The sequence below is a fragment of the Protopterus annectens genome, chromosome 3.part1 (genome assembly GCF_019279795.1).
Source record: "Protopterus annectens isolate FY-2018-M chromosome 3.part1, PAN1.0, whole genome shotgun sequence".
In the NCBI taxonomy this organism is placed as follows: domain Eukaryota; kingdom Metazoa; phylum Chordata; order Ceratodontiformes; family Protopteridae; genus Protopterus; species Protopterus annectens.
In genome coordinates this window covers 342,837,722-342,861,832 of record NC_056732.1, presented here as the reverse complement: position 1 = coordinate 342,861,832, position 24,111 = coordinate 342,837,722, and positions in this window count along the sequence as shown.

Sequence of the window (24,111 nt, the reverse complement as noted above, 5' to 3'; positions counted from 1 at the left end):
GTGTGTGCTCAGGGGTATGTAATGGTCATGTTATCGGTTGTTAGGTGTGTGCTCAGGTGCATGTAATTGCTGTGGAATCAGGTGTTATGTGTGTGCTCAAGTGTATGAGATGGTCCTGTTATCTTGTGTTAGGTGTGTGCTCAGGGGTATGTGATGGTCATGTTATCTGGTCTTAGGTGTGTGCTCATGGTATGTCATGGTCATGTTATCTGGTGTTAGGTATATGCTCAGGGGTATGTGATGGCCATGTTATCTGGTGTTTGGTGTGTGCTCAGGGGTATGTGATGGTTGTGTTATCTGGTGTTAGGTGTGTGCTTGGGGGTATGTGATGGTCATGTTATCTGGTGTTAGGTATATGCTCAGGGGTATTTGATGGTCATGTTATCTGGTGTTAGGTGTGTGCTCAGGAGTATGGGATGATCATGTTATCTGGTGTTAGGTGTATGCTCAGGGGTATGTGATGGTCATGTTATCTGGTGTTAGGTGTGTGCTTGGGGGTATACGAGGGTCAGGTTATCTGGTGTTAGGTGTGTGTTCGGGGGTAAGTGATGGTCATGTTATCTGGTGTTAGGTGTGTATTCAGGGGTACGGGATGTTCATGTTATCTGGTGTTAGATTTGTGCTCAGGGGTATGGGATGGTCATGTTATCTGGTGTTAGGTGTGTGCTCAGGGGTATGGGATGGTCATGTTATCTGGTGTTAGATGTGTGCTCAGGGTTATGTGATGGTCATGTTTTCTGGTGTTAGGTGTGTGTTCAGGGGTATGTGATGGCCATGTTATCTGGTGTTAGGTGTGTGCTTGAGGGTATGTGATGGTCATGTTATCTGGTGGTAGGTGTATGCTTAGGGGTATGTGATGGTCATGTTATCTGGTGTTAGGTGTTTGCTCAGGGGTATGTGACAGTCATGTTATCTGGTATTAGGTGTGTGCTCAGGGGTATGTGATGGTCATGTTATCTAGTGGTAGGTGTATGCTTAGGGGTATATGATGGTCATGTTATCTGGTGTTAGGTGTGTGCTCAGGGGTATGTGATGGTCTTGTTATCTGGTGTTAGGTGTGTACTCAGAGGTATGTGATGGTCGAGTTATCTGGTGTTAGGTGTGTGCTCAGGGGTATGTGATGGTCATGTTATTGGTTGTTAGGTGTGTGCTCAGGTGCATGTAATGGCTGTGAAATCAGGTGTTATGTGTGTGCTCAAGTGTATGAGATGGTCCTGTTATCTCGTGTTAGGTGTGTGCTCAGGGATATGTGATGTTCATGTTATCTGGTCTTAGGTGTGTGCTCATGGTATGTCATGGTCATGTTATCTTATGTTAGGTATATGCTCAGGGGTATGTGATGGCCATGTTATCTGGTGTTTGGTGTGTGCTCAGGGGTATGTGATGGTTGTGTTATTTGGTGTTAGGTGTGTGCTTGGGGGTATGTGATGGTCATGTTGTCTGCTGTTAGGCATATGCTCAGGGGTATTTGATGGTCATGTTATCTGGTGTTAGGTGTGTGCTCAGGAGTATGGGATGATCATGTTATCTGGTGTTAGGTGTATGCTCAGGGGTATGTGATTGTCATGTTATCTGGTGTTAGGTGTGTGCTTGGGGGTATGGGAGGGTCAGGTTATCTGGTGTTAGGTGTGTGCTCGGGGGTAAGTGATGGTCATGTTATCTGGTGTTAGGTGTGTACTCATTGGTACGGGATGTTCATGTTATCTGGTGTTAGATTTGTGCTCATGGGTATGGGATGGTCATGTTATCTGGTGTTAGTTGTGTGCTCAGGGTTATGCGATGGTCATGTTATCTGGTGTTAAGTTTGTGCTCAGAATTATGTGATGGTCGTGTTTTCTGGTGTTAGGTGTGTGCTCAGCGGTATGTGATGGCCATGTTATCTGGTGTTAGGTGTGTGCTTGAGGGTATGTGAGGGTCATGTTATCTGGTGGTAGGTGTATGCTTTGGGGTATGTGATGGTCATGTTAACTGGTGTTAGGTGTGTGCTCAGGGGTATGTGACAGTCATGTTATCTGGTATTAGGTGTGTGCTCAGGGGTATGTGATGGTCATGTTATCTGGTGTTAGGTGTGCTCTCAGGGGGATGTGATTGTCAAGTTATCTGGTGTTAGGTGTATGCTCAGGGGTATGTGATAGTCTTATTATCTGGTGTTAGGTGTGTGCTCAGGGGTATGTGATGGTCATGTTATCTGGTGTTAGGTGTATGCTCAGGGGTATGTGATGGTCATGTTATCTGGTGTTAGGTGTGTGCTCAGGGGTTTGGGATGGTCATGTTATCTGGTGTTAGGCATATGCCCAGGTGTATGGGATAGTCATGTTATGTGGTAATAGGTTTGTGCTCAGGAGTATGGGATGGTTATGTTATCTGGTGTTAGAGGTGTGCTCAGGTGTATGGGATAGTCATGTTATCTAGTGTTAGGTGTGTGCTCAGGGGTATGTGATAGTCATGTTATCTGGTGCCAGGTGTGTGCTCAGGGACATGTGATGGTCATATTATCTGGTGTTAGGTGTGTTCTCAGGGGTATGTGATGTTCATGTTATCTGGTGTTATGTGTGTGCTAAGGGGTATCTGATGGTCATGTTATCTGGTGTTAGGTGTGTGCTCAGGGGTATGTGATGGGTGTGTTATCTGGTGTTAGGTGTGTTCTTGGGGGTATGTGATGGTCATGTTATCTGGTATTAGGTATATGCTCAGGGGTATGTGTTGGTCGTTTTATTTGGTGTTATGTTTCTGCTCAGGGGTATGGGATGGTCATGTTATCTGGTGTTATGTGATTGCTCTGGGGTATGGGATGATTATGTTATCTGGTGTTAGCTGTGTGCTCAGGTGTATGGGAGTGTCATGTTATCCGGTGTTAGGTGTGTGCTCGGGGGTATGTGATGGTCATGTTATCTGGTGTTAGGTGTGTGCTCATGGGTATGGGATGGTCTTATTATCTGGTGTTAGGTGTGTGTTCAGGGATATGGGATGGTCATGTTATCTGGTGTTAAGTGTGTGTTCAGTGGTATGGGATATCATGTTATCTGCTGTTAGGTGTGTGCTCATGGTATGTGATGGTCATGTTATCTGGTGTTACGTATATGCTCAGGGGTATGTGATGGTCATGTTATCTGGTGTTAGGTGTGTGCTCAGGGGTATATGATGGTCATGTTATCTGCTGTTAGGTGTGTGCTCGGGGGTATGTGATGGTCATGTTATCTGGTGTTAGGTGTGTGTTCAGGGGTATGTGATGTCGTGTTACCTGATGTTAGGTGTATGCTTTGGGGTATGTGATGGTCATGTTATCTGGTGTTAGGTATATGCTCAGGGGTATGTGATGGTCATGTTATCTGGTGTTAGGTGTGTGCTCAGGGTTATGGGATTGTCATGTTATCTGATGTTAGGTGTGTGCTCAGGGGGTTGGGATGGTCATGTTATCTGGTGTTAGATGTGTGCTCGGGGGTATGGGATGATCATGTTATCTGGTGTTAGGTGTGTGCTTGGGGGTATGTGATGGTCATGTTATCTTGTGTTAGGTGTGTGTCCAGGGGTATGGGATGGTCATGTTATCTGGTGTTAGGTGTGTGCTCAGGGGTTTCTGATGGTCATGTTATCTGGTGTTAGATGTGTGGTCAGGGGTATGGGATGGTCATTTTATCTGGTGTTAGGTGTGTGCTCAGGAGTATATGATGATCATTTCATCTGGTGGTGACATTAGAAATGAGATGAGCATTGATTGTTTTAGCAGTTTGGTAGGCACTGTGGAGCATGTCTCTGTACACGGAGGAACAGGTCCCTTCCGGTGTTGGCTAGGATGCATTGTAAAAGTGCTATTTTAAAGCAGAGTCTCAAACACTACAGGTAAATCACTATTCTCTGTCTTGAACTATGGAGGTTCCCATGTCTTGCACCATCCCACTAAACTATCCATGGAGCCAGTCCTTCGTGGGGGTTGCACTGTATGGGGGTGGGAGAGTCAGAGGAAATAAGGAGGATCAGTAGGAAATATCAGTACTGAATGTTTATTTATCTAATGTATATACCATTTTTAAACAATTTTTTTCATCAAAAGAGTGTTCGCATGTATCTTTGCGTATGAACACTCCATTGCTGAAAGAGATTTTTAACTTGTACAGGCAATACAGTTGTCATGGCAGCAAACTGGGGGTAATCAGAAGAAACTGAAACAGAGATAAAAGGGAACTAGTGGAACAGGTTAACAGCTTCGAGTATCTAGTAAAGGTGGTTGAGGAAATCCGAAGTCAGAATGAGGAGGTCAACATTATAATCAGAGAGATTGTAGCCAACTGGCACAGAGTATCAGGGGTTGTGTGAGATAGAAGAATGCTAAAGAAGATGAAAAGCAAGGTGTTCTAAACAGTGGAGTAAGCATTACTTCTGTATGGTACAGACACTTGAGCAGAGAAGGCAGAGTGGTAAACACTAGAGGTGATGGAGATGAAGTGCCTGATATAGGTGGTAGGATACACACTGTGGGCCATATGGAGGAATGATGACATTACAGCAGAAGGTAAAGCATCTCCATTTGCAGAGCAATTTAAAAGAACAGATTACAATGATTTGGGCAAATGTGCAGGAAAGCTGAAGACGATTTGGTGAAGAAGATTAAGGTGAGACAAAAAGAAAGTAAGAGAAAACAAAGATGTCCAGCAAGGTGTTGGATTGAATATGTTAGACAAGACCTGCAACAGTCATGCATGACTATCAAAAAAGCTAGGAGGGTAGCACTGAAGTGTGAGAGGTATACAGTTGAAGTATCACCCCGACTCCATGTAGTAAATAGGAAAAAGGAGTTGATGTAACAGACTGGCAAACAAAAAAACTGTGTGATAGGTGTTTGGCAAACTAATATTTTAACAGATTGTCTATTATCCAGTGGCAGCTCATCCTATTGGACTGCAGGACTGCAGCCCCCCAGCTGAAAACCAAAATACAAAGAAAATTAAAAAAATCCCAAAACTCATGCATGCATGATTAGTAACTGGAATCTGGACTGCTCTTTCACCAGTCCAGATTCAGAAAAAGGCAGCAGTCTGACAGATGCCCCAAAAGTCTATGCGGTTACAGCTGCATAGACTGGAAAGTTTTCGGACTGCAAGGTCTGCAGTCTGTGCTCAGCATTCCAGAATGCATGCAAGAATGCTCGGCCTGGAAACAGAACTGCAGATAAACAGAGTTATATCTGCTTACTGCTGCTGAATGAGGAGGAGTTATGGCTGCAAATGGAGTTATGCTGTGCAACAGGGAGATGCTTATAGGTATGTGTGTGTGTGTGTGTGTGTGTGTGTGTGTGTGTGTGTGTGTGTGTGTGTGTGTGTGTGTGTGTGTGTGTGTGTGTGTGTGTGTATAAAATGCCCCACTTAACTATTACTGGTGGCTAGAGAGAAACCCAGGTTCAAACCCTCTACCTTGCATACAGGTAGCAAGAACCTGAATTCCCTACCCACCACCACTTGCGAAAAGCATTCAGATTTTTGCCTCATAGTTTTATACTGTTCCTCATAAAATCTGTGGTTTTCTGGATTTTCAGACATTTGAATTTCAGACTTCATATTCTTCAGAAAGTACATGGTAACACAAAACATTTTATTCTAGCAATTTTTTAAGTTTATAAGATCAATATTTGAAATGTGTCCCTATTTTTGGGGTTGTATTCCCCCATTATTGGCTTTGTGCAGGTTTTTTGTGCTAAGAGGTTCAGAGCTATGGTAAGAACTGAATTCACTGAATATGTTTGGGGGCCCCATTATTGGCTTTGTCCAGGTGTTTTGTGCTAAGAGGTCGAGAGCTATGGTGAGAACGGAATTCACTAAATGATAGCCATTTAAGTTTCAGTCTTCCTGTCTTTCACAAAACAGCTGGTTTAGCATAATGGTATGTTGCTCTGACTGTAGTGCACAGGGACCTGGGTTCAAGACTTGGCAGTGAAATGCATGGCAGTAGCATAGCATTTTATTCTAGCAACTTTCCTAGGTTATACAAGCAACATTGAAAATGTATCCCTGGTTTTGGGCTTTTGACCCCACCCCAATAAATCTATTTTCCAGATTTCTTATGCTCATGTGTTGCAAAGTTGAGAGATACAGTTGAGTACCGAGTGGGATTTTCAAGGAGCTAAGAGCTTCAGGGGAAAAGAAGTTTAGTGCTGCTTATGATGAGTTTGTTTGCATTGTTAATAGCACAACAGGTAGTATACTTGCTTTTGATGCAGAAGGCTGTGGGATCTACTCCCACAGTATGTAGATGCATTGCTGATACTGTACTGTGTTGTACTTTTAAAGAGGGTGGATGCTGCAGTCCTGAGAATGTCCTCTTTGGTAGAGATATCTAGTAACTATGAAACTGTTATCAGTTTGCCATCCATTCTCTATTGCAATATTACTAGCTTATCTCTTTTTAATGTAACATGGACAATTTATTCCTCAAGGGCAACAGGCACTTTATTTGTAGATGAAACAATGAACTATAAAGTTGTTTGCTAGCACCAACCTCTTCATTAGTTACAGATCTCTTTAATATGGAATTATTTAGATGACTTTTACTTCTGCAGAGATTGTGCATATTTACTGATACTGGTGGATTGTAGAAGTTTGAGTAGACTTTTATGATGGAAATGTTCTGAACTGGCCAGTTTTCTCAATATTGGTGCATGCATTTTGTTTCATTGTTTACTAGAAAAATGTTTAAAACAGTAAATTTAAAATGACCTCTAACAACTGTACTGTATTATACAAGGAATATAATTTAATACAATTTGGATGGTGTATCAAAGAACACATGTATGTTTTGTGTGCAAGGGGCCCATGATTTGAAAACAGGCCAAAGTTAATCTTTATCTGCCACTGGCCAGATGTATTTTCTTTGATTGTGGGTTTCAGTGCTGTTTCAATGAATGTGAGTTTCAAGGTCAGAGAAGCTTTAATGCTAAGTCTATTTTCATTGTGAGACTGCATCACTTTGTTTAACAGATGTCTATTAGTGTTTGTGCTGTAAAACGTAAAATAAAACTTTTAAATGAAATCCACATCATCGTAGAAGTAAAGAAGTATGCACATTACAGTGTTTATGGTAAATGAGGTGAAATAGCCAAGTAATGGGACATTGGAATGGCTGCAGGGGGGAGGCCACATTCTACAATGATTTTGTGAGGGGGGAAGGGCAGAAAATGCAATGACAGCTCCAGGTGAACTATAACTCCCAACTGTCCAGATTTTCACAGAATGAATAGTTTTTACTTCTTATTTTTGGCATGTTTCTCATAAAATTAGTGTTTTTTGGCAAATCATTTAGGAACAACGTCACTAAATAATGACAGACATTGAGTTTCAGAAATAACTGAATATCCAAAATGATGGCGTAGCTATGGGCACTTCATGTGCAAACAGCTACGCCAACATAGTTATGGCCAACTGGGAAGAAGAACTGCTGTTTCCACTAGAAATTTTAAACAGTTTGTAGGATTTTATAAACATTTTGTTGATGACCTCTTTCTGATTTGGAAGGGTGATGATGCTAGCCTTACAGACTTTATTTCGACCATTAATAGTTTGACCGATTTCCTTTGTTTTACTGCGTGTTCCTCTAGACACAGCATTTCCTTTTTGGATGTTCACATCAAGAGGCTTGGCAATTGTCTATTGAATACTTCTGTCCATAGGAAGGCCTGTTACAGGAACACGCTGCTACACAGGAATAGTATGCATCCTCAGTTTGTTTTTAGTAACATAGTAAGAGGTCAGGTTATGAGAGCCTCCAGACTTAATCCTACAGAGGAGGGGTATCAACAGAAATTGGCTGACCTTAAGAAGAGATTTGTAGACAGGCAGTACAGTCCCTCAGAAGTGAACAGAGCTATCATGGAGGTCAATCAAATGAGGACTTCCAGAGCAGTCCCTTATTTCTCTGATTGCATTACTATGGGTGATTTTGTACAACAAAGAAAAACTAGTGAATTAAAAGTCCCAATGTTCTTCACCTCTGACATCCATGGGATTAGTGATATTGTCGAGAGACATTGGGACACACTTCTTTTGGATGAGAATATAGGTGTCATTGTGGGATCTGAACCCCAGTTCTTATTTAAGAACAGGAAGAACTTAAAACAAATTCTGTGTTATTACCCACTAGGCAGGAAGAATAGTAACAATGGAAGTGAGGATGGCAATACTAAACCCTGTAATAAATGTAAACAGTGTGAATATATTGATATAAGGCACATATTTTTACACCCTATAATAGGTCATGAGTTTACCTTTCATACAGCAACTAACTGTCAAAGTGAACATGTTGTTTATCTTGCCAGAGGCCAGTCTTGTGAAGCATTTTACATAGGCAAGACTAATAGGAAGCTCCGCGAGCATATTAGGGAACATGTTTATCATTTATGCGTAGGATCGGAGTCCAATGCTCTTGCCAAACACAATAGACAGTCAGGTGCAACACACACTTTTAAATTTTTTGTTATACAAGTCATCACTCCCAATTTACGTGGGGGGGGTGACATTGAAAATTACACAGAGGAATGTGAACTAAGACATTGAAAATTACACAGAGGAATGTGAACTAAGATGGATCATCAGGTGTAGAGCTGATAAAAAGCCAGGCTTGAATGACAGTCTCCTTAAAACCTATTCTTCAGAATAAAAGATTAACAGTCTTAAAATGAAGTGTATTTTGGTGCTATCATTGTAATGTAATACTTTGTTCCACATCATATAGTTACTTAGAACCGGGTATCATCTTATTTAGGGTAATTAATTATATTGTTTTATGATTAGAGGTCGTCCAATGTATAACATTATTTATTGTAGATTACCTTTGTTATATGTTAATGAAAAATATTTTTATGGTTTGACCTCTACAGGATTTAGGAATATATTCATTTGTTCTTAAGGTAGCTTATTTATTAAATGTATTTTGACATCAGCTAGCACACATTAGGTATTTTGTAGTTGATATGTAGTTGATTTGTTTTGTCATATTGTATGCTTTACAAGTAGTTTTTAACAGAAGTTTAAATAATCCTTTAATGTTTTCCTTACTTTTTAAAAAACAATTATTACAGTACGAACTTTATCTGCATTTATTTATTTTTAATCATGCCTATGTATTTATATTTTTTATACACTGACTTTGAAGGCATCCTTTTTATGGACAAACCTGCTTTCTGTAATTAGTCATTAATTATTTGGCAGTATGTGATGTCAGAAGCATGTCCAACCAATGACTTGATTTTTCTTATTATTTAAATGCCTGAGTATTTGTGTGTTTTCATAAGTTTGATGAAGCCATTGTGGTGAAAGCACTAACTTACAATAAATTTATATGGTTTTACAGTTTGTTTGTCTCGTGGTGCTCTATGTACTATCATATGGACACTTTGTGGTGACTTTGAGTTTGTGAAGATTACTTGCAGTGTTAGTTCCTGTGGATGGTTATTACTTTCTTGCTTGTGTAGATAAACTATAAGCCTTAGGTATTGAAATGCATATGACACTATTTGTAATAAAGGACAGGATTACAGTATTTTCAGAAGCTCACTACATTTGTTGGAGACTTGCAGTCATCTTTGCAGGCTTTACCAATAAACTAAACAGAATGACAATCTATTGTGTGTGGTCCATAACTTGTGCAGTAATCCTTTAAGCAATTTATCTTGACCTTGTTTCTTGTTTGCTGTTCATTTTTTACTTTGATCATGTTTTCCCCATGAAACAAGTACATAGTTGTTAGGCAGCAGGTCTTTTTTGGATAAGAAACATTTTTACAAGTGGGGCTGTCACGTAGATTGGTACTTTCACCATGTTACTTGGTACTTTTATAAAGCTGAATATAAATTATAATTAGAACTGCAGTGCAAGGAAAAGTGGTTTGAGTTGAGTGCTGCTTGTTGTTTTATACTTGATTTTGACTGGCATTCCAGTAATGTATTTAAAAAGTAATTTATTTTTCATGCCTCACAACCTTTTTGTTTCCGTCTAGATATTAAGTATGCTGTCATGTAACCAATGGAATGAAATATTTTTTTCTTCTACACTTCATTTTGTCTTGATTGGACTCTCATAATGACGGTTTGGCACCCAGGGCATCATATTTAATTAAAGTCCCAGTTTTTGTGGTTTTGAGTATAGCTCTGCCTCTTTCTAGTTGGTCACACCCCTTCCCATTGGCCCCATCCATTCATCTGTCTCCTGCAGCCCCCCCTTTGATTTGAAGTCACCAGCCACCACTGCTATTACCCAAGTACTTTACAGTTCTGTAGGTATTACAGTGAACAGTTAAGTCTAATTAGTCCTTACCCAAACAATGATGCAATTAAATGCTGCCTGTTCATTATAATTAATGTAGAAGCTCAGCAGGCATTGTGATTAAGAAATCTGCATAGGGACTTGTATCAGAATGTTAATTTATGTTACATAAGATGAGAAACCAATAGTTCCACACTAGGATGGCCTAGTAGTCATTCACTGAGGTGGTGTTTAGTCTGTCTCATAATGCCCAACCTACAAAAAGACAGGTGACATTAGAAACCACCAGCTGTAGTTTGAGGATGCTAAATTTTCCAACCAAACTGCTGGATTTCTTAGTTTATCTGGTCTGAATGTCATTTTTCTCAGAAGCAGTGACCAATGCTGACATATCTTTCTGTAGTGGTTGCTTCTCAGAGTTTTGTATGAAAGCAGCATACTTTTGCACATTGTTACTTCTGGTGAGTCACTGTATTCTGTACCCTCAAGAAAGAGAATTCCCGAGAGTGGCAGAGAACATTAGTTTAAATCTCATGTTCTTCACCATGAAAGTCAGAAAGTATGGGATGAATGGAGAATGGTGGCCCATGGTGGCTGGGAGGAGCACACACTCTACATTAACACATTTGCTTTTATTAAGTAAGCAGGGCTGGCCTTATGCATAGGCAAACTAGGTAATTGCCTAGGGCAACCTGCTTGTTGTGGTGCTCGTTCCCTATTTATTTGTTTTTAAAACAATGCTTTTTTAGCTTTAATAAAGAAAGAACCCCTACTAAAAGAATAAAAGAAAGAAAAAAAATCTGCCCAGGGAATATTGGGCATTCTGGGGGAGGACGGACAACAATAGTGCTCCAGTTAACTTGACATTCAAATCACATCTGACATTCAGATATAGGTATGAAACCACCTTGGGGAGTTCTCTGCATATCTTTACTGCCCGATTTTACTCATGGGAAAAATGTAAATGTTTTTGGTGCAAATTCCTCTTAGTCTCTGCTTGTTATAGCTCGCTGCCCTACTCACCAATCATGTAGAGATACAGTGTACACATCTGGTGAAAGAAATACTCTATGAATGCCAGTTAAGGCTTTTGCATTACTGATTAACTTACTCTGAAGACTAAAAAAGTTGATATTCAATAGTACTTGCATAAAAGTGTAGCTTTCCAACTAAAAAAGTTCTGCATAACACGGGTCAAAATCAGGGACATTCTGCAGAGTTCAAGACAGAAATAAGAGGAATGATCCAGTGTCAATGAGATAAGCGCTATTACTTTGTTGAATTACACAATTGCTGTTGTAGTGGTTAACCAGATATTTTGAGCAATATTTCGTGCTTTGTGATTTGTCTGGCCAGTTGGGATGAGGGAAGTGGTGATGAGACAAGTGTTATAACTGATTTTACAATAATGCTTGCAGTTATCAACCAGATATTTTGGGAAATATTTCTAGCTTTGTGATTTTGTGGATAGTTATACGATAAGAATGGCTTGATGAGACAATGATGCTGGCAGTGACCAACCGGATATTTTGGGCAATATTTTTCTGGATTTGGGATTTGTGAGCGCAACTTGGATTGGAATGCTTTAATGTGTGGCAACTTGTTTGTGTGTACTGTTGAGGTGAAATAATATTACATCATCATCAGACGTCATGGCTATAACTGCTGAGTGAGGAAGTTGGGGGTGGCTGCATGAAAGTAACTGACCTTTTCTTTTCTCAGTCACTCTCTGACTTTGAAGGACTAGTGTGATTTTATGAGAAGCAAGATGGACTTCTTAACTGGACACCTGATATGCACAGACAGACTAGGCATAATTGCTGTGGCTGCCTTCTGTGGAAGGAAATGACTAGTTGAATAAAGCTGTTGGCTTATTATTTTGGCTTTGCAGGTCTATTTAAATTTATCCCTGATTTTGGGACTTTGTCCCCCATTATTTTTGACTTTGTCCAGTATTACTTAAGACATACTGGTTAAGGTCTGCAAAATACAGATGTCATGCCAGAAATGTGTAAGTTAGATGCCATTGCTTATATTCTGGCCTCATGAAACAGAGTCAATTTACAGATAAGCTAGTTGCTATCAGGGACATACCATGCTTTTCCAAGCTGGCAGCATCACTTCTTTTAACTTGTAAAAAGTTAAATAAAGAGCTAACATGACTTTTACTCCAAAATATTTTAAGGCTGTGTTGTCTTCTGCTGCTGTGCAAAAATAAATTGAAAATCAATTTTGATATACATTTATTAATCCAGAGTAGGTTTAAATGTTACCCTGAGTCAAAGTGTAAATGAGAAACTGAGAAACTCTGCTTGGGTGTAGCTAAGAGATGAGAAATTTGAGGGAAAATGTGTTTCTTGAATATCAGGAATGTCTCATGGTCGGGTATGGAGCAGGACTGTCAAATTTCATGTATAAGGAGCTGGCTTTGCACTGTTACTATCCCTTGCATGAGCAAAAGTGGTCATCTTGTGCAGTGGCAAACTGTTTTATAATGTACAGTCAGTCAAAGCACAAACTGGTCACAAGAGCTCTTCAAGGAGGAATGTGAGGTGTAGTGACCTTACCTTTTTATATATTATATAGGAGGTATAATTTCTTGCAAGAAGGGGGTATGGGTATTCGCACTTCACAAAAAACACTTTGGGCCAGATTCAGAAAGCTTTGCCACATTGTGTTTAGCGAATCTGACTGATGAGCGGCCATGTGCAGGGTGTGCAAGATGGACAGGCAAAGCATCACTATCAGGCACAGTAAATGCTAATGAGCAACATTATTACAATGAATGTCTCGGGGTATGCAAATGAGGAAAAGCAAGCTGATGGCATAGTTCACAAATGTATATATGCTGTGCACTGAAGCTGTATCTGCTGCATATTTGAATTGGGCTGAATGTCTGTCTTCTGGACTAAAGAAATGCAAAAGAATGTTTGGGGTTTCACAGCATCAGTCAAGGTGTATCTGGAAGATCTTCATATTGCTGTTGCTTTGCTCAGTGGTGAGTGATGTCACCCCTGGAGGTACCAGGTCATCCAGTCTTAATCGTTGTTTCCTAGACTCCATGACACTGACATCATAGACTGTCACCATGTAGACAGGGACACCATCCAAGAAATTGTGGGCATATGTCGGCCTTCTCTGCAGCCCTACTGGAGTCATGGAGGACCTGATCCAGTTGATACTTAGGTATGTGTAGCTTTTAGCCACAGGGAACTTTCAACAACTTATTAGGGATATAGTGAATGTATCTCAGGCATCTGTGTTAAGTAAACTCCATCAGTTTTTCAAAGCTATGTATGATTCCAACATACCACACAGGAGAGAGCCAACATGATGCAGGATTTTTGTGATTCTATGATGTTCCTCAAATACCTCATTTATTATCTAGAAATTGCTTTCTAGTTACTAGGTGTCCATTTAAGCTAATTTTCAACAGTTTGGAAACAAAATGATATACTTTATTTTTCTGAAAGTATACTTTTTGATCAGAGACTGTGCTTTTAGATAATGCATAGGTATACTTCATAACAAGCTACTGGTTAGTTTTTTAACAATTCTTTTCAGGGAAAGTAATTCTTCTTTTCACATGGGTGGGGTAACAGGAATAAAGAAGGAGAAGCCATTCTAGACTTCTGTCTGGCAAATGGCTTGATAGTAGCCAACACATGGTTCAGAAAGAGAGACAGTCGCAAGATCACATACAAGAGTAGTCAACATGCAACTCAGATAGACTTCCTCCTAGTAAGGAAATGCACCAGGGGAGAATCCATGATTGCAAAGTCATCCCCAGTGAAACAGTCGGCCCACAGCACAAACCCACTAGTTGCCACAATCAGCTGCAAGCAGTGGTCCAAGAAGGCTCTAATGTCAACAGAGACCAGGCTGAAAACCTGGAAGTTGACAGGAGAGAAAGTACAACAGTTCAAGCAATTACTCAGGGCTCTAGCACCACAAGAAGAGGAGGAAATAGGTGGACTTGAAGAAGAATGGCAGCACCTAAAATTAGGACTACAGAAAAGATATGTGGCCGAGCCAGGTATGGAAATAAGGTACATAAGGAAAGCTGGTGGTGGAATGCAAAAGTCCAGGAAGTCATTAAAAGAAAGAAAGAGTGCAGGAAGAAGTGAGAGACAGAAAGGACTGACCAGGCTAGGAAGGACTACTGGTTAGCTGACAAAGAAGCTAAGAAAGAAGTTGCAATATCAAAGAATTGGACATCAGAGGCACTGTACCAACTTCTGGAAAGTTATTCAGTAAAGGGCACAAAGAAACTATATAAGGTTGCAAGGCATAGACAGAAAGATAAAGAAGATAGTCAGACACCCTTCATAAGGGGTGCCAGTAACAACCTGCTCACCAGCCCAGAGGACATGAAAGGCAGATGGAAGGAGTATTTCCAACAGCTTCTGAATGAAGAAAACCCCACAGAAGCTGTACTGCCCCAGAAGCAGCCTACAATGAGAGAAGAAGAGGAGCCCACCTTAGAAGAAGTAAGGATAGCACTAAAGAAAATATGTCAGGGAAAGCAGCAGGCTCAGATGAGGTCACAGCAGATATGATAAAGAAGCTGGGTGAGATAGGGGAGAAATGGCTCCTGAGGGTACTCATAGCAGTGTGGAGAGAAAGGCGTATCCCAGATGACTGGAGAATAAGCATGCTTGTGCCAGTGTACAAGAACAAAGGGGACATCCACAACTGTGGGCAGTACAGAGGCATCAAACTCCTATCACATTGCATGAAAGTTCTGAAGAGGGTGACTGATAAATGGATATGCAGAGTAGTAGAATGTAAGATGGGAGATGAGCAGTTTGGATTCAGATCAGGATGCAGCACAACTGACCCGATGTTTGCATTGAGACAGATACTTGAGAAGAAGCTAGAGATGAGGAGAGAGTCCAACTGGGCATTCCTAGACTTGGAGAAAGCATATGACAAGGTCCCAAGAAAGCTCATCTGGGCAGTACTGCAATGGTATGAAGTCCAGAGACATTGGTAGAATTAGTGCAGGCTATGTACAAGGACCCAATGATTTAAGTACGAATAGTGTTTGGCCTCACAGAGGGGTTCCCAGTGGGAGTGGGTGTACATCAGAGTTCAGCTCTGAGCCCACTGCTGTTCATACTGGTGATGGACTACATTAGCAAACAGGTTGGGGGGGACGGATCAACAAAGCTGCTGTATGCAGATGATGTGACAGTACAGGCAAACTCTGAGCTAGAACTTCAGCAAAGGATAGGAGAATGGAATGCAAATCTGAAGACACATGGGATGAAACTAAGCACAGATAAGATGGTGGTAATGACAGCAAACTGGGGAAATCAGAAGAAGCTGAGAATAGAGATAGAAGGGAAGATAGTGGAACAGTTAAACAGCGTCAAGTATCTGGGAGGGGTAGCTGAGGAGAAGGGTAGTCTGAATGCAGAGGTTAAAGCTACAACCGGGGGGGGGCGCAGCCAACTGGCATAGAGTATCAGGTGTAGTTTATGACAGAAGAATGCCAAAGAAGCTGAAAAGTAAGGTGTACAAAACAGTGGTGCGGCCAGTACTAGTGTATGGTACAGAAACCTGGGCAGTAAAGTCAGAACAGTTGAAGAAGCTAGAGGTGATGGAAATGAAGTGCCTGAGAAAGGTGGTAGGATGCACACTGTGGGACAGACGAAGATATGAGGACATAAGAGCAGAAGCCAAAGTAGCTCCAATTGCAGGAAAGATCAAACAGAACAGATTACGATGGTTTGGGCACATGTGTAGAAAAGCAGAAGATCTGGTTAGGAAGATTTGGACAGACAGGAAGAAGGTAAGAGGAAGCAAGGACATCTAGCAAAGAGGTGGATGCATTGTGTGAAAGAAGATCTGCAACAGACAGGCATGAGTGTTGAAGAAGGCAGGAGTGTGGCACTGAATTGAGAGAGTTAGTGACAGTTAACACGACACCCCAACCCCATGTAGAAAAATGGGAAAAAGGGGGCTGCTGCTGCTGCTGCTATTGATATATATATATATATATATATATATATATATATATCTGTAGGTTCCACTAGTCCGCATTTGGTCCATTATACAGATAGCTGACAAGTATGCAAGATTGACAGTCCTTTGGACTATTCCCTAGCTGACAATATGCAAGATTGACAGTCCCCTGGACTATTCCCTTTCCCCAGGGATTGTGCGAGTTAATATGTATAATTAGCTGGTGGTGGAGGGTGTAGGGGGGCTTGTGCAGAGGTTTTTCCTTGGAGTGTGCATACTAGGTAGTCGAAGTTTCGGTTTGATGTAGAGTGGTTTACCTTCAGGATGTGGCTGTATGTGTTAGTCAACCAACTGAACGTAAACCATAAAGTCAACTGCCTAAATATCAACCACATATGACCAAAAACACATAAGTCAACACTACATTACACATGCACTGAGAAACAGCTTTGGTGCATGCAGTTTCAAACTTCTAGAAATTTTTTGTTTGTTTTTTTTTGCAGGGGGAAAGCCCCCATGCACCTACACACCCCTTGCTAGTTATATATACTAACTCTGAGATTACACAATCCCCAAAGACAGGGAATATTTTCTTACCCGGAGATGGTTACCACAGACCAGCCTGTCAATCAACTTCCTAGAAGCCCATATGTAGTCCACTAGACAGCTGTCTATATTAGACACATTTGAGATTTTAACCGCCATATATATGTAAATGTATATATGTACATATATATATATATATATATATATATATATATATATATATATATATATATGTGTGTGTGTGTGTGTGTGTGTGTGTGTGTGTGTGTATGTTTGTGGGGTCAGATGACAAAAAAAGGCTTTATGAAGGGCCAGTGTCAGTGGACATTTGTGTGCATGTAGTACTGGGGACTTGATGATGTGACGATGTAACACAGACTCAGCAGGAGTTGCAATGCTGAGGTTTGCTGTACTGGAGTGGTCCTGGGCATGCATGGCAGAAGTTTGAATATCTCATGCATAACCCTACCCTTGAGACCTGGCTCTAGCAGGAGTTTTAGTGGTTATGTCATCTAGGTCATCTGTGGCCAAGATGGTTACTATGGGCCAGCTTTGTGGATGGTGCCTCACCCCCGGCAGTTGAAGTTGAGAGGTCATAGAATGTTCCAATATATGACTGAGTCTGTCTAAGTAATCATACATATGGGATATATACTCCCATAGGTCATTTTGCATACATCCTGCATCACCCTCACTAACTTTGTCATGGGTGTGTTGGTACTAGCCCGCGCCTCAGTGATGGCACTGCACATGCACTAGGTTAATGACAATGACACACAAACCTCGGAGGAGTAACTATGTTTTCACAAAGCACCATTACCCACCCGCCTTGTGCACCTCTCTCTCCGTGAGTGTTAGTGGAAGATTTTGACATGTGTCTGCTGGGGGGGTACCACACTTCCTTGACTGATAGTGTCCCCAGTAACTTGTTCTCCATGTGTGATGTGTGTGTGTTTCATTGGTATTAACAGGCATACATGCTCTGTCCATAGTTTGTGTAGTGGTACAATGGTCATATTCCCTGTGTCCAACACACACACTCTCTGCTCCCTGACTGTGAGAGCTCATCTCTGATATCATTATCAGAGGCCACATATCCTCCACATCAGGCAGTTGCAGTTCCATAGTGCTGTTACCAGATAAAGACTTACCTGTAAATCCACCAAAACACAATATCCTGTGTAAGTATGATGCAGCACCAGAAGTACACTTGAAACTGAGATGTACAGATATTAATGTCAATGAAGTAAATATTTTCATTGCATACCTTGTGTAGATGGCTGTGGAGGGGGAAAAGCCTCCTGTTCCTGCATACCGTAAATCAAAGCTTTAATAATTTGGACAGTGACTAAGGGGTTCAGAGGACTTACTGGTAGTCTTAGATTGTCTTGTTGGCCGTTCAAGCTCTGCCCAACATCCAGCACCATAGTGCCTGATCATGTGCTGATGCCACTGCCTCTGACAGAGGAATTCTATCTTGATGCCCCCCACCCACTGACCTACCTTCCCATACCAAGTGCTCAGCTTTTTGATCAGTGATGTGGCATGTCAGTGGTCCTGCGGCACACCATCCCATAACTATGGTTATGAACACCATTTCCTTTAATGTCTGCCATCATATCTTGCCAGGCATGGTCCCAGTAGGCCTGGTCAGCAGCATGCAGGCCAAAGAGCCATCATCCATGGAGACAGAGGGCCTGGAGTAGCCCCTCATTCTAAGTATCAGATAACTTTAGCTTACATGTTATCTTCCCACCAGAGTCTACAGTGTGTTTCTGCTTTCCATGCTTTTGAAAGGCATTGCTCTTTAGGCATGGAAAAACGTGAAATTAACATCCCTGTTCATCAGTTGCCCTGCAAAATCCTTAGAGCAGCTGGCTCCCCCTTTCACATACAGAATGCTGTTTGTGTGTCTGAGAGGTATATATTACTGTGCATACTCTTCATGTAATGTCAGGCTCATAATTTACTGAGCAAATTTCCCCCACAATGCAATACCTATAACAGTGCAAATGATCAGGATGACATGGCAGTTTCCTGTCTGTGTTTAAAACATATTTGCAAATGACATATATCTGTAATGAATACAATATTTTTTTCATTAAAAGTAGTATCACATGGCCAGCCAGAAAATGTTGAACTGTGCTCTGAGTATGTTCTGATGATGCATATGTCTCCCATTATGTTTAACAATCCCTCAGTTCCAAGAAGTGTCTTACCCTTGCAGTCCCCCTCTCAGCACACCTTCACAAAACACTTAAAAGTCTTGACAAACATTTCAGATTATGGCAAAAAGTACCACTGTAGGTAAAAGCAACCATGCTTGACAAAACCCTCCTGCAAAAAGTCACACTTACTTTGTATAAGCAGACCTTTCCTTACCAATTGCTCATAGGTACAGTTGTGGCAGGATCCAAAGTTGTTGCTCTTCAGCGTCTTTCATAGCACAGTGAAGCTCGGTGTCTTGCAGCTTGCTGATACTGTGCAGATTCATGTGGCTGGTTATGATGATTATGCTGATTAGGGCTCAAGTCATTATTGCTTCTAAAATGCTCAATTTCTGCAATGTGAAAACCTGTGAAACATTACGCTCAGTTATACTCAGTACTTTGCTCATGCCTGAGTCCCTGCAGGCAGTACTGCACATGCAAGATTCATGCCATATCTCTAGGGGTTCTGTAATTCTACATATCATCTCATGGAAATGGAGTCACTGTGCACCTACTGTCTTAACAGCATGCACAGGGATACAGGACTGCCATGTTTCATACAGCATATAGAGGGATACAGGACTGCCATGTTTCATAGCTTTAAGTGCCACTGAGGACCATTATAATACAGTACCTGTAGTATTCCAGCCCACTATCTGCCACCCAAATAAGGTATGCATCATTTATCTTGTTTATTATTTTGTTTCTTTCCATTTATTTTCACTTTGTATGCAGCAGCATCAAGACCCGCACCCATCCCACAGGCAAAGCTTGTTGGCTCCCTGCAGGTGGCAGCAGCAGTGTCATTCCCACCATCAACAAAAGCACCCTCATCTGGGCCTCACTCTACCACAGTCACCTGCACACCTCTTGCCTTACCTGTACCACCAACTACAGGTAGCCCTGGATGTGGGGGCTGTTGTACCTACTGGTAGCAGTGTCAGTGCAGGTGACACTTTTTGTCACCCAATAGCAGTTGGCAGACACTGTGGGAGAGAGAATCAACAGGAGGTGAGTTGCTAAAGTAAGCCGTGTGTAAACATTCACTGAGTGGTGTCCCTGTCAAGCACTGTAAGTAAGCCATATGTAAACATTCACTGAGTGGTGTCCCTGTCAAGCACTGTAAGTAAGCCGTATGTAAACATTCACTGAGTGGTGTCCCTGTCAAGCACTGTAAGTAAGCCGGATGTAAACATTCACTGAGTGGTGTCCCTGTCAAGCACTGTAAGTAAGCCGTATGTAAACATTCACTGAGTGGTGTCCCTGTCAAGCACTGTAAGTAAGCCGTATGTAAACATTCACTGAGTGGCGTCCCTGTCAAGCACTGTAAGTAAGCCATATGTAAAGCATTCACTGAGTGGTATCCCTGTCAAGCACTGTAAGTAAGCCTTATGTAAACATTCACTGACTGGTGTCCCTGTCAAGCACTGTAAGTAAGCCGTATGTAAACATTCACTGAGTGGTGTCCCTGTCAAGCACTGTAAGTAAGCCGTATGTAAACATTCACTGAGTGGTGTCCCTGTCAAGCACTGTAAGTAAGCCGTATGTAAAACATTCACTGAGTGGTGTCCCTGTCAAGCACTGTAAGTAAGCCATATGTAAAACATTCATTGAGTGGTGTCCCTGTCAAGCACTGTAAGTAAGCCGTATGTAAAGCATTCACTGAGTGGTGTCCCTGTCAAGCACTGTAAGTAAGCCATATGTAAACATTCACTGAGTGGTGTCCCTGTCAAGCACTGTAAGTAAGCCGTATGTAAACATTCACTGAGTGGTGTCCCTGTCAAGCACTGTAAGTAAGCCATATGTAAACATTCACTGAGTGGTGTCTCTGTCAAGCACTGTAAGTAAGCCGTATGTTAAACATTCATTGAGTGGTGTCCCTGTCAAGCACTGTAAGTAAGCCGTATGTAAAGCATTCACTGAATGGTGTCCCTGTCAAGCACTGTAAGTAAGCCGTATGTAAACATTCACTGAGTGGTGTCCCTGTCAAGCACTGTAAGTAAGCCGTATGTAAAGCATTCATTGAGTGGTGTCCCTGTCAAGCACTGTAAGTAAGCCATATGTAAAGCATTCACTGAGTGGTGTCCCTGTCAAGCACTGTTAGTAAGCCGTATGTAAAGCATTCACTGAGTGGTGTCCCTGTCAAGCACTGTAAGTAAGCCGTATGTAAAACATTCACTGAGTGGTGTCCCTGTCAAGCACTGTAAGTAAGCCGTGTGTAAACATTCACTGAGTGGTGTCCCTGTCAAGCACTGTAAGTAAGCCGTGTGTAAAACATTCACTAAGTGGTGTCCCTGTCAAGCACTGTAAGTAAGCCGTATGTAAAGCATTCACTGAGTGGTGTCCCTGTCAAGCACTGTAAGTAAGCCGTATGTAAAACATTCACTGAGTGGTGTCCCTGTCAAGCACTGTAAGTAAGCCAAAGCATTCACTGAGTGGTGTCCCTGTCAAGCACTGTAAGTAAGCCGTATGTAAAACATTCACTGAGTGGTGTCCCTGTCAAGCACTGTAAGTAAGCCGTATGTAAAGCATTCACTGAGTGGTGTCCCTGTCAAGCACTGTAAGTAAGCCGTGTGTAAAACATTCACTGAGTGGTGTCCCTGTCAAGCACTGTAAGTAAGCCATGTGTAAAACATTCACTGAGTGGTGTCCCTGTCAAGCACTGTCTCCACCATCTGACACGGAGTCCAGTGGTGAAGGTACCCAGGATGGTTGACAATCTCTGATATTATCACAGCTGCTAGGAACTGCAGGTGTGGAACCCTAGCCTGTCCCCCTGATGATGATCCCCTTCCTTTTTTGCCACTGACCATCCATTGTCTGATGTATCCTTCACTACTGTGCGTCCCCTCCCTCATTGAGGTACCATTCCCCCTGTCAGTCTTGTCTATCTTTCTCTGGTACATACCCTAAATTTCTTACCTTTCTCTCATGTCCTTTACTTTCTGCCCCAACTTACCTTCTCTTTATGCATGCAAAAAATGTGCTCCTATCCCAGAAAAAATATTCACCCCATTTTCCCCTATCCATCCTGCTCATTCCTTACTTATTCACCATGTGTTGTACTCCCTGCTTGCTTTTCCCTTAGATCTATGTCATACATTTCATTTCACCTTTAATAGGTCAAAATGTTGTTAAACACAGCTCCCTTAGGGCCATTTAAGGCTTCCAAATCACTGTGCTGGTACTACTAATGGGCACTGCTGCTGCCAATCATATAACAAGGAGCTAGGTTGCCACATTTCATACCCCAACTATTATGTACAACCATTATCCTAAGCTGCTTATATTGGCTTTTACTTGCACCAGACGTGCAAGTGAGCTGAGAGCCATTGCACAACAATTGGCACAGATGAAATTTGGTCCAACCAGGAATTTTTAAGCACTTCTTTTACAAATTCTCATGTCAACTAATATTCTGGATAAGGAGTTCAGATCCCTGTGGTGGTGTCTTGAGGAATCCTTATTGTACCTTTTATTCTTTCATTCTTCAGGTATGTTACACAAATTTATTGTGTGTTTACCTGAAGGTTTCTCTCTAACTGCTGTTGTATATCAACATATGTGTGAATTGCTTTTTGACTTTACAGGTGATGAAGAATGTAGGTTCAAGTCCCATAGAGCTCTGTTTTTGTCTCTCTCATTTTATAAGTGTGTGACACACAATTACTGCATGTTTCCTGGAAGGCGTCTCTATGACTGCTTCTGTAACTCAGCATGCATGTGAAATGTCTGTGCTTTCAACAGTACAGTTGAAGAAAGCTATGGATTTAAGTCTACTAGTGGTTGCATATAGAGACATAATTGTTACTGTAGGGTATTTATTTCAAGACCTTTGAATTATAGTACATGTAAAGTGGTCAGATTTTGATGATGTTTTACCTACAATTTTTCACAGTACTTGTACTTTTCTCTCCCCCACTCTCTTTCATGCTATCTTTTCCATTATATACATTTATTTTTTTCTTGAGTTATTTACATTTATATGTATCAGCATCTAGGCTAGCACCTGTGCCATAATCCAGGCCTGCTGCACCACCATCAACAGTGACTACTATAACACTACCAGCAACATCACAGCTAGTTGTGTCTCAAGCTGCCACACTTACCTCTATCCCCACCATACCTTTCAACCTATTAGAGCAATAAATCTGGACAAAGCCATAAAGAAAAATGGAACAAAGGCCCCAAAATAGGGACAATTTTTAAATATTGCTCTTCAAACTTAGAAAGTTGATAGAATAACAGGTTTTGCATTAGCATGAATTTTCTGAAGGGTATGAAGTCTGAAACTCAAATGTCTGTCATTATTTTCTAACTTCAGTCTTTAAGGATTTCCACTAATTTGCCAGAAAAAAAAAACACAATTTTATGAAAAATAAACCAAAAATTTGAGGCAAAAATCTGGACATTCTGCGAACATCTGTACAGTTGAGGGGTATGATTGATAGCACCTTTATCTTTCCTCTATGTGTCTGTTGCCCCATTCTCCACTGTCTTCCATATCACTGATAGTGCCACCATCACCCCTGTCACTCACCTGTGTTAAATTTTTGTTACTGTGTCCTTACTACCTACCCTAAACTTCTTACCTTTCTCTTAGTTACCTTACTTCCACAACTTAGCTTTGCATGATATATATATATATATATATATATATATATATATATATATATATAGATTCACTTTATAATCTCAAAATACTGAAATATTGAATTTCAGTATCTCAAGACTATAAAGCCGAAAAATCAGAAACCTAAAACTTTAAAACTGCGAAATTCCAAACCACAAACGTTACATAAACAAAACACTACACCACACAAACACAAATACACTTACCTGCTGACACTACAAAAAAACAAACCAACACACACAAACACAACAAAACTAACACACAAAAACAAACTTGCTAAAAGCAGGGGTGGGGGGCAAGCCCCTTTGCACCCCCCAAACTCCCCCTACTTATATATACTAACTCCAAGGTCGCACTAAATACACAAACATATAAAGCTCACCACTACACACACTCACACACACTAAAATATATATATATATTTAAATTTGGTACAAAAAATAGATTAGCACACAAACTTCACAGTCCTTTAGGGCTGCTACATAAATTATTCATTTTCAATTGG